This window comes from Falco biarmicus, chromosome W (genome assembly GCF_023638135.1).
Source record: "Falco biarmicus isolate bFalBia1 chromosome W, bFalBia1.pri, whole genome shotgun sequence".
Classification (NCBI taxonomy): Eukaryota; Metazoa; Chordata; class Aves; order Falconiformes; family Falconidae; genus Falco; species Falco biarmicus.
In genome coordinates this window covers 9,969,796-9,981,241 of record NC_079310.1, presented here as the reverse complement: position 1 = coordinate 9,981,241, position 11,446 = coordinate 9,969,796, and the positions used below count along the sequence as shown (strand labels likewise).

General features: G+C 44.9%; 1 pseudogene; it reads right to left on the bottom strand.

The window, feature by feature from the left end:
* Positions 1-9,796: 9,796 nt before the first annotated feature.
* On the bottom strand, positions 9,797-10,834 carry LOC130141947 (NADH-ubiquinone oxidoreductase chain 2-like; annotated as a pseudogene).
* Between the last annotated feature and the right edge of the window lie 612 nt (positions 10,835-11,446).

Genomic DNA, 11,446 nt, shown 5'->3' with positions numbered 1-11,446 from the left:
TCTGCCCCTGCTCCAGCATGGGGTCCCTCCCATGGGAGACAGTCCTCCACAAACTGCCCCAATGCAGGTCCTTCTCATGGGCTGCAGCTCATGAAGTGCTCCAGCATGGGTCCTTCCCACAGGGAACAGACAGCTCCAGCGTGGGTCCCCCGCAGGGTCACAAGCCCTGCCAGCAAACCTGCTCCAGCCTGGTCTTGTCTCCATGGGGCTACAGGTCCCACCAGGAGCCAGCTCCAGTGCAGGTTTCCCATGGGCTTCACAGCCTCCTTTGGGCATCCACCTGCTCCTGTGTGGGGTCCTCCCTGGTCTGCAGGTGGGTATCATCTGCTCCACCATGGACTTCCATGGGCTGCAGGAGGACAGCCTGCATCACGATGGTCTTCACCAAAGGCTGCAGGGGAATCTCTGCTTCAGCACCTGGAGCATCTCCTCCCTCTCCTTCTGCACTGACCTTGGTGTCTGCGGAGTTGTTTTTCTCACATATTCTCACTCCTCTCTCCCTGCTGCTGTTGTGCAGCAGTTTCTTTGCGCCCTTCTTAAATATCACAGAGGCACTACCGCCATTGCTGACGGGCTCGGCCTTGGCCAGCAGCAGGTCCATCTTGGAGCCGGCTGGCATTGGTTCTATTGGACACAGAGGCAGCTTCTGGTAGCTTCTCACAGAAGTCACCCCTGTAGCCCCCCTGCTACCAAAACCTTGCCACATAAACGTATGATAGGAATCAACATCCACTTAATGCACTGAAAACTCAAATCAGATTGAGTCGGAATCTCACAAACTGAAGAATGATATTCCTGCAATCCTTTCTTCCATCATTAGTGTCAAATCCTGATGCTCAACAATACAAGAAACTCAAGTGGTATATGGAGAGGAAAAGCTAATGACAAGCTTTGGAGAGACAAATCATTTGTATGTAGAGGCTAACCAACAAATTTGTTAACTTTTATCAAGAAGACTGACTTTTTTTTTTTAATTAAAGAAAAAAAAGTGACATTATTCTATGTGTTAAATTTTGTGCAAGAAGTATTTGTATAAAAAGAAAAGGCATTTACATAACAGGAAAAGAGAGAGAATATATGGAATCATGGAAGGGACCCATAAGGATTATCAAGTCCAACTCCCTGCTCCTCACAGGACTATCTAACACTAAACCATATGGCTAAGACCATCATCCAGATGCTCCTTTGTAGAGGAATTTTTAAAGGACTGAGGACATATGTTACCATTGTCCTGGTTGGACAACCCAGGCCTGTTAGTTGAAGCTGCAGAGCAGTTTTAAATTGTCCTGGGAACAAGCAGGGTGAGAAAGAAAACAAGCTATGCACAAAAAAGTCCTGGGAACTGTGAAATCAACACACTCTTATTGGCACACTCTGATCAGGCGCCCGCAGCATGCTCAGCAATCAGCAACACGGATGCCTGCGTGGCCAGAGACTTTTATCCAATCACCTGTGTGTAAAGTCATGTGAGCGGTCGGTTTAAGTTATAAATATGACCTGTTTGTTTAATAAAGTGAGCACGGCATGTAGCCATATTGGTGTGATTGTCGTGACTTGGCCGACTCTCCACGGGGGACCTTCTTCGCTCCTTGAACTCTGACAGGCTAGGTGCCATAACCACTTCCCTGGGGAGCCTGTTCCAGTTACCAACCACCCTCTCAGTGAAGAACCTTTTCCTAATGTCCAGTCTGTCACGGTTTAAGTCTGACCAGCAACTAAGCCCCACACGACCTCTCGCTCACTCCCCTCCAATGCACTGGGGGAGAGAATCAGAAGAGTAAAAGTGAGAAAACTCATGGGTCAAAATAAAGTCAGTTTAACAGGGAAAGAAAAAGCCATGCATGCAAGCAAAGCAAACCAAGGAATTCATTCACCACTTCCCAACAGCAGGCAGGTGTTCAGCCGTTGCCAGGAAAGCAGGGCTCCATCATGCGTAACGGTGACTTGGGAAGACAAATGCCATTAGTTCAAACGTCCCCCCTTCCTTCTTCTTCCCCCAGCATTATATGCTGAGCATGACGTTCTATAGTCTGGAATATCCCTTTGGTCATTTGGGGTCATCTATCCCGGCTGTGTCCCCTCCCAACTTCTTGTGCATCCCCAGCCTACTCACTAGTAGTGTGTGGTGAGGATCAGAAAAGGCCTTGACTGTGTGTAAGCACTGCTCAGCAGTAACTGAAACATCCCTGTGTTATCAACGCTGTTTCCAGCACAAATACAAAACATAATCTCATACCAGCTACTGTGAAGAAAATTAACTCTATCCCAGCCAAAACCAGCATACCAATCTGAACTTCCCCTAATGCAGTTTCATTCCATTTCCTTGTGTCCTGTCACTGCTCACCAGAGAGAGATCAGCACCTCCCCTTCTGCTGTCCTCTTGAGGAAGTTGTAGACTGCAATGAGGTTACCTCTAAGTCTTCTGTTCTCCAAGCTGAACAAGCCAAGTGACCTCAGCCACTTGTCCTAGGTCTTGCCCTCAAGACCTTTCACCATCTTGGTCACCTTCCTCTGGATACACTCTAGTAGTTTGATGTCCTTCATATATTAAGGTGCCCAAGACTGCACACAGTACTCAAGGTGGGGCCACACCAGTGCAGTGTAGAGTGGGACAATCGCCTCCCTTGCCCGGCTAGCTATGCTGTGCTTGATTCACCCCAGGACACAGTTGGCCCTTTTGGCTGCCAGGGCACACAGTTGACTCATATGCAACTTGCCATCATCCCAAACCCCCAGAGCACTTTCCGCCGGGCTGCTCTCCAGCCTCTCATGCCCCAACTTGTACATATATCAAGGATTACCCCATCCCAGGTGCAGAATCCAGCACTTGTTCTTGTTAAATTTCATACTGTTGGTGACTGCCCAGCTCTCTAGTCTATCCAGATCTCTCTGTAAGGCCTCTCTACCCTCAAGGGACTCCACAGCTCCTCCTAGTTTAGTATCATCAGCAAACTTCCTTAATGTACATTCAGTTCCTGCTTCCAGATCATTTGTAAAAACATTAAAGATCACTGGCCCTAGAATTGAGCCATGGGGAACCCTACTGGTGACTGGTCACCAGCCTGTTGTAACCCCATTTACTACAACTCTTTGAGCCGATTGGTCACCCAATGTATTATGGACTTGTCTAACTGTGTGCTGGACCTCTTGTCCGGAAGGATACTGTGAAAGACAGTATCAAAAGCTTTGCTAAAATCCCAAACCCCCTACATCTACTGGCTTCCCTTGGCCAACTAGATGGGTGACCTTGTCACAAAAGGAAATTAAGTTGGTCAAGCAGGACTTTCCCCTTGTGAACCCATGCTGGCTATGACCAATGACTGCATTGTCTCTTGAGTATTTTTCAATAACTCCCAGGATAACCTTCTCCCTAATTTTACCAGGCATTGAAGTGGGACTGACAGGCCCATAATTACCAGGGTCTTCCTTCTTACCCTTCTTGAAAATTGGGACAGCATTTGCCAGCTTTCAGTCTACTGGGACTTCTCCAGACTCCCATGATCATTGAAAAATAATGGAGAGAGGTCCCATGATAACATCAGCCAGCTCTTTCAGTACCCTTTATATTCTGATAACTTTCTAGCTCTCAGAAAAAATTGAATCAAACATAGTACTGCAAGACCAGTCAGTAATGCACAACTTTCACCCTTCTGTCTGTCAAACCAATGTACAGACCTGTAACTTGGTGATCCTCAGAAAAGTTGAAGGTTTAATGTCAGTTTTCTAGTGGCCAGGATAAATCAAAGGGGCATAGAAAGGAATTCAGATTGTTATTACGCCAACCAGGCCTCAACCTTCAGCCTTTCAGTTTTATTCTTCCTGACAGAAGTATAAAAGGAATCCACTCATTTTGTTTTCTTGCCTTTAAAGACATTCTGGCACAGTGGTGACTCAGCTAGATAACACCCCTGCCTCACTCAACATCTCTAATGCTCCCTGACCTGTTCCTGCACCCAAGTTGCAAAGGAAAAAAAGTGCCAGGCAGCAGTGAATGTTAATATAAATTATGCAAGCCCAGTGACTGATATGAACTTTCATTAAAAAAAACCCAAACCCTCCTCAAGCACAAAATTTAAATTGGCAGATATGCTACATAGTACATTTAATAGTGAATTGTGTATCAATAGTTTTGTGGTGCTAATGTTAGTGGTGTGTCTTTAGCTGTGAGTAATTTGGTAGGGAAACTATCAAGACACTCAAAATCAACATGAATTGGTAATCAGAACCATTAATGACTTGAATACTTTTGTTCTAGCACTGAAATAGACGCAGACAAACTTAAAAAAAACCTATTTTAAATATGTGAGGAAAAGTAAATACTTGCTTACCCTTAAAGTGAGCCAACAGTAACTGTGCTTTGCGCTTCCAGTTTCTGAAGACAGTCAACAGTGAAGTTTGTGTCTCTTAGCTAGATGGAATGTTATACCACCACCCCCGCCTTGATGTATTTTCTAATATTCCATTTATGAATATGCCACATCTTTATTTGGGGTAATTTTGGGTTTGAATGTTTCTCCAATGTACTCTTGCAGCCCAGAATATAACAGTTCTGTACGTGGAATCATTGCATTTTATCTTAAAAGGTAGACAAGTACAAATACTATAATTCCAAAGACAATAAATATTCTAGGATACAGTTAGAATAAACAGTGATACTCAGTTCTTCAGAGGTAGTAACTGGTGGGTTTTTTTCCTAGGTGATGCTGTAATGGCATTCCCACCTCCACCACCTCCTTATTTTGCTGACCCCTTGTCACCAACTGTGACATATTGTCTTATGATATCAGTACTCCATTGGCATGATAACCACACTGTCAGATTTTAGGAAGCTTCTGTAGTGCAGAACCAATGCAGTGGACCCTTTGTGACACCTATCCACAGGCCCTGTGACACAGGGAGTGTCCTGTTCTCCCTTATCTCACTGTCTTAAGGAAGTGAGACCTGCCTTGCTGATCTACCCTGTTCTTTATGTGGCAGTATGTCAAGATAAAAGGATACCTTGATACTGTGGAAGAAGAGCAGGAGGCTCCAGAGAGCTTAAAAGGGAGGTTGCAATGTGTCGCAGCACTCTCCAAACTAGCCGGCTGCAACAAGATCTTTTACCATCACATACCAACATACTCTTCATGCCAGTCCCTCTGCTGCCTTCTCCTAATCTCTCCTCATCCAGGGCACTCTCTCTCTCTTCTCTTGCTTCTTCCCCCTCTCTCTTCCTTGGCTGCTCTCTCTTCAGTGGCTGCCCATCCACTTCTAGAAGGCAGCCTTGTAGTCACTCGTAGATTAGTCCTAGTATAAGTAAAATAATGATTAAGAGGGCTCAGGTTAAGGTAGTAGTAAGGGACCGTAATTGGGTGGCTCATGGTAGGGGAAGGAGGAATGCGATTTCTAGGTTGAATAGAAGGAATAGGATTGCTACTGAGGAAGAATTGGATGGAGAATGGTAGTCGAGCTGACCCTAGGGGGTCAAATCTGCATTCATATGGGGATAATTTTTCTGGGGTTATTTGAGCGAGTCAAAAGTTTAGAGTGAGAGGAAGGAGGATCCGATGATTACTTGGAGGCCGTGGAATCCTGTGGCAATGAAGAAGGTTGAGCCGTATACGCTGTTGGTGATTGAGAATGGGGCTTCATAGTATTCTATGGCTTGGAGGGCTGTGAAGTAGGCTCCTAGGAGAACGGTTAGGCTGAGGGCTTGAATTCCTTGTTTGCGGTTTCCTTCAGTGATACTGTGGTGGGCTCATGTGACGGTAAATCCGGTTGCTAAGAGAATGGCTGTGTTAAGTAGGGGTACTTCTATGGGGTTTATGGGTTTGATTACTGTTGGGGGTCATTGTCCTCCTAGTTCTGGTGTAGGGGCAAGGCTGGAGTGGAAGAAGGCTCAGAAGAAGCCTAAGAAGAAGAATACTTCTGATGTGATGAATAGGATTATTCCGTATCATAGACCTTTTTGTACTGTGAGTGTGTGGTGGCCTTGGAATGTGCTTTCTTGAATGATGTCTCATCATCATTGTAGTATGAAGAGGATTATGGAGAGTAGTCCTAGGGCTAGGAGTTGGAAGGAATTGTAATGGAATCATATGGCTAGTCCTGAGGTGGTGAGGAGAGCGGCGGCAGCTCTGGAGATTGGTCATGGGCTAGGATCTACTATGTGAAAGGAGTGTGCTTGGTGGGCCATTAGATGTTTTCTTGTAAGTATAGGCTTAGTAGGAGGACAAAGATGTATGCTTGGATTATGGCTATTGCTACTTCTAATATGGTGAGTAGTAGTAGGATTAGTGCAGTTAAGATGGAGATTGTTGGCATGATGGGGAGTAGAGTGGTGGTGGCTGTAGAGATGAGTTGGATAAGTAGATGTCCTGCTGTGAGGTTTGCTGTGAGGCGGACTCCAAGGGCTAGTGGGCAGATGAGTAGGCTTGTAGTTTTGATTATAATTAGAGCAGGGATTAGTGGAGTGGGGGTGCCTTCGGGCAGTAGATGTCCTAGGGAGATTGTGGGTTGATTTCTTAGTCTTGTGAGGAGAGTAGCAAGTCAGAGTGGGAAGGCTAGTGCTATGTTTGTGGATAGTTGGGTGGTAGGGGTGAATGTGTATGGTAGTAGGCCTAGTAGGTTGACTGTAAGAAGTAGCATTATTAGGGATGTGAGGATTAGTGCTCATTTATGGCCTTTTTTGTTTAGAGGTATTGTTACTTGTTTTGTGATTAGGTGAATGAGTCATGATTGAAGGGTAGAGAAGAGGTTGTTGACTCATCAGGTGTTAGGAGAGGGGAATAGAAGGGTGGGGAAGAGTATAGAGAGAAGGGCTAGTGGTATGCCTATGAGGTAGGGGCTTGAGAATTGATCAAAAAAGCTTAGGTTCATGGTCAGGATCAAGGGGTAGATTTGTCAAGGGTTTTGGTTTTGTTGAGGGGATGGTTGGTGGGGGTAAATGGTAGGAGTTTAGGTTGGATGATTAGTGAGAAGATTATTCAGGTAGTTAGCATTGTTAAGAGTCATGGGTTTGGGTTGAGTTGGGGCATATCATTAAGGAGGAGTGGGCCTTCCTCTTTCTCTAGCTTAAAAGGCTAGTGCTGATGCATAGCTTCTTAATGATTAGGATGATAGGAGTGAAGATCAGTGCTCGAAATGGGTTAGGGGAATAGATTCTACTACGATTGGTATGTAGCTGTGGTTAGCTCTGCAGATTTCTGAGCACTGGCCATAGAAGATACCTGGTCGGGTTGTGATGAAGGATGTTTGGTTAAGTTGTCCTGGGATTGCGTCAGTTTTTACTCCTAGGGATGGGACAGCTCATGAATGGAGTACGTCGTTGGCAGTGATGATGATGAGGATAGGGGATTCTATGGGGAATACAACGCGATGGTCGACTTCTAGTAGTCGAAAGTGTCCTGGTGGGAGTTCTGTTGTTGGGATTATGTAAGAGTCAAATGTTAGGTCTTTGAAGTCTGTGTATTCATAGGCTCAATATCATTGGTGTCCGATGGCTTTTAGGGTCAGGTCAGGTTCATCAATTTCATCTATTATGTAGAGGATTTGTAGGGATGGTAGGGCAAGTAGGATGAGGACAATAGCAGGTAGGATTGTTCAGATGAGTTCTACTTCTTGTGTGTCTACAGTGTTGGAAGATAATTTTTCTGCTAATATGAGTGCTAATAGATAGAGGACTAGGCTGCAGATTGTGAGTGCGACCATTAGGGCGTGGTCGTGAAATTCTACAAGTTCTTCTATAATTGGTGAGGAGGCGCCTTGGAATCTGAATTGGGATTGGTTGGCCATGGTGGAGGGGTGTACAGGGGTTTCACCTGTGATTTAGCTTTGAAAAAGCTGCGTAATGGGTTTACTAACATCCCATAAGAAAGAAGCATAAGTGGTTTGACGCAGTTAGCTTGAAACCAGCGTGTGAGGGTTCGACTCCTTCCTTTCTTGTACTTGGACAAAGGTTGGTTCTTTGAAAGTGTGGTAGGGGGCTGGGCAGCTGTGGATTCACTTGATGTTAGTGGTGGTTAGTTCTGGTTGTAGGACTTTTCGTTTTGCTGCAAATGCCTCTCAGATAATGAATATTAGTATGATTACGGCTGTTATTGAGATTAGAGAGCCGATAGAGTATAAGATGTTTCATAGGGTGTAAGCATCAGGGTAATCTGAGTAGCGTTGTGGCACGCCAGCTAAACCTAAGAAGTGTTGGGGGAAGAATGTTAGGTTTACACCTGTGAATATGACTCCGAAGTGGGCTTTTGCTCATGTGGGGTGTAGAGTGTACCCGGTGAATAGGGGGAATCAAGGGGTAAATCCAGCTAGGATGGCATATACGGCTCCTATTGAGAGGACGTAGTGGAAGTGGGCAACTATGTAGTATGTGTCGTGTAGGGCAATGTCTAGTGAACAGTTTGCTAGTACGATTACTGTTAGGCCTCCAATTGTGAAGAGGAAAATAAAGCCTAGGGCTCATAGTATTGGTGGGTTTCACTTGATGGTGCCTCTGTGTAGTGTGGCTAATCAGCTGAAGACTTTGGTGCCAGTTGGGATGGCAATGATTATGGTGGCGGAGGTGAAGTATGCTCGGGTGTCTATGTCTATTCCTACTGTGAATATGTGATGGGCTCATACGATGAAGCCTAGGAATCCAATTGAGAGCATGGCTCAGACTATTCCTATGTAACCGAACAGTTCCTTTTTACCCGCATAATATGCTACTACATGCAAGATGATTCCAAAGCCGGGGAGGATTAGGATGTAAACTTCTGGGTGGCCAAAGAATCAGAAGAGGTGTTGGTAGAGAATGGGATCTCCTCCTCCAGCAGGGTCGAAGAGTGTGGTATTTAGGTTTCAGTCGGTTAGTAGCATGGTAATGCCAGCGGCAAGAACTGGGAGTGAAAGTAGAAGGAGGACGGCGGTGATAAGGACGGATCATACGAATAGGGGAGTTTGGTATTGTGACAGGGCTGGAGGTTTTATGTTAATGGCTGTTGTGATAAAGTTGATGGCCCCTAAGATAGAGGATACACCTGCCAAGTGGAGGGAGAAGATGGCCAGGTCTACTGAGGCGCCAGCATGTGCTAGGTTGCCTGCTAAAGGGGGGTACACGGTCCATCCTGTGCCAGCTCCGGCTTCTACTGTGGAGGAGGCTAGTAGTAGGAGGAAGGATGGGGGCAGTAGTCAGAAGCTTATGTTGTTTATGTGGGGGAATGCTATGTCTGGGGCCCTGATTATAAGGGGAACTAGTCAGTTTCCGAATCCACCAATCATGATAGGTATAACTATAAAGAAAATTATTAAGAAGGCATGGGCGGTGACGATTACGTTGTAGATTTGGTCATCTCCTAGGAGAGTTCCCGGCTGGCCAAGTTCTGTGCAAATGAGAAGGTACAGGGTGCCAATGTCTTTATGGTTTGCTGAGAATAATCATCGGTTGATGAACGTCACAAGTAAGATGGCTGAGTGTTTAGGTGTTAGGCTGTAGTCCTTTTTACAGAGGTTTGATACCTCTTCTTATTGGCTCTGTGGTGAAGTTCATGTTGAGTTGCAAGCTCATTGATGTACACTATAATGTGTACAGGAGTCTGGTAGACAGAAGCTTGTTGGTTTAAGCGCCTAGCTGTTAATCAGGAGTTTATGGGATTGAGGCCCATCTGTCTAGGTTTTTGGAGAAGGCCCTAGCTTAATTAGAGCATCTGGGTTGCATTCAGAGGGTGCAGGTTTATGTCCTGCTGGTCTTAGTAGCATGGGCAAAAACTAAGAGAGTTTAACTCTTATTTATGGCTTTGAAGGCCTTCGGTTTAAAGTTGGTTATCCTAAGTTTCTAGGCTATGGTTGAAATTATGGGGGATAGGGGGAGAAGGAGGGTTGATAGGGAAGTTAGGGTGGCAATTGGTGTGCTTGTGGGTTTGTTAGTATACCATTGTTTTATGTAGTTTATAGTGTTTGGTGGGAGTGTAATTGTAGAACAGTATGTGAGGTGTAGATAGAAGAATAGGCCCAGTAGAGAGAGTATAGCGATGATTACAGCTGTAGTGGATATTTCTTGTTTAGTTAGTTCCTGGATAATAAGTCATTTAGGTAAGAAACAAGTTAGTGGAGGTAAGCCATCTAAGGATAATAATGCTAGCATTAGGGATGCGTTTAGTGTTGGTATTTTTGTTCAAGAGGTTATTATTGTGGATAGTTTTGATGAATTGGTTGTGTTGAAGGTGAAAAAGATGGTAGTAGTTATTAGGGAGTAAAGGTAGAAGGTCATTATTGTTAGTTTGGGGTTATATATGAGAATGGTGGTTATTCAGCCTAAGTGAGCAATTGATGAGGCTAGGATTTTTCGGACTTGCGTTTGATTGAGTCCTATTCATCCTCCAACAGCAGCAGATGCGATAGCTATGGTTGTTAATAAGGTTGGGTTTAATGAGGGAGCAGTTAGGAAGAGAATGGTGATGGGGGGGAGTTTTATTGCTGTAGAGAGGAGTAGGGCGGTGGTTATGGGTGAGCCTTGTAGGACTTCTGGGAATCAGAAGTGGAAGGGTACTAGGCCTAGTTTTATTGTGATTGCTGTTGTTAGTAGTAGACAAGCTACTGGGTGGGTTAGTTGAGTGATGTCTCACTGTCCAGTGAATTATGCATTGATTGTGCTTGAAAAAAGGACTAGTGTGGAGGCGGTTGCTTGGACTAGGAAATATTTGATTGTAGCCTCAATGGCTCGAGGGTGGTGTGATTTTGAGATGAAGGAGATTATGGTGAGGGTATTGATTTCTAGTCTGGTTCAGGCTATTACTCAATGGTTGCTTGAGATTGTGATGGTTGTCCCTAGTAGGAGACTTAAGGAGGAGATTAGTTTTGTGAGGGGCCTCATTTAGTAGGAGAAGGGGTTAAACCATCATTTTTAGGGTATGGGCCCAATAGCTTTTGCTTAGCTGACCCTACTAGGAAGTAATATAAAGGGAGTATGAAAGGTTTTGATCTCTTTTGTGTAGGTTCGATTCCTACTTTCCTAAAATTTTCAGGAAATGACAGAGTTGGTGCACTTCTATGTTCACTTTATCATAGTGACCCTTGGGTGTTCAGGCACATTTCCTTATGTTTGGGTGTGTTTTTAGGCAGGAGGGAGGCCTGCGTAGCAGATTGGTATGCTGGTGTGTCAAAGACATAGTGCTAGTGTTAGTGGTAGGAAGTTTTTTCAGAGAAGGTGTATAAGTTGTTCGTAGCAAAATCGTGGATATGAGGCACGAACTCATAGGAAGCCTGAGGAGAGTAGTAGGGTCTTTGTGGCGAGGATTATTGGGAATAGCTCTGAGGATGGGTTGAGGGAGCTAGGGTTAATGAATAAGATGGCAGTAAGTGTATTTATTAGTATAATGTTTGCGTATTCAGCTAGGAAAAATAAGGCAAATGGACCTGCGGCGTGTTCTACATTGAAGCCTGATATTAATTCGGATTATCCTTCTGCATGGTCAAATGGGGCGCG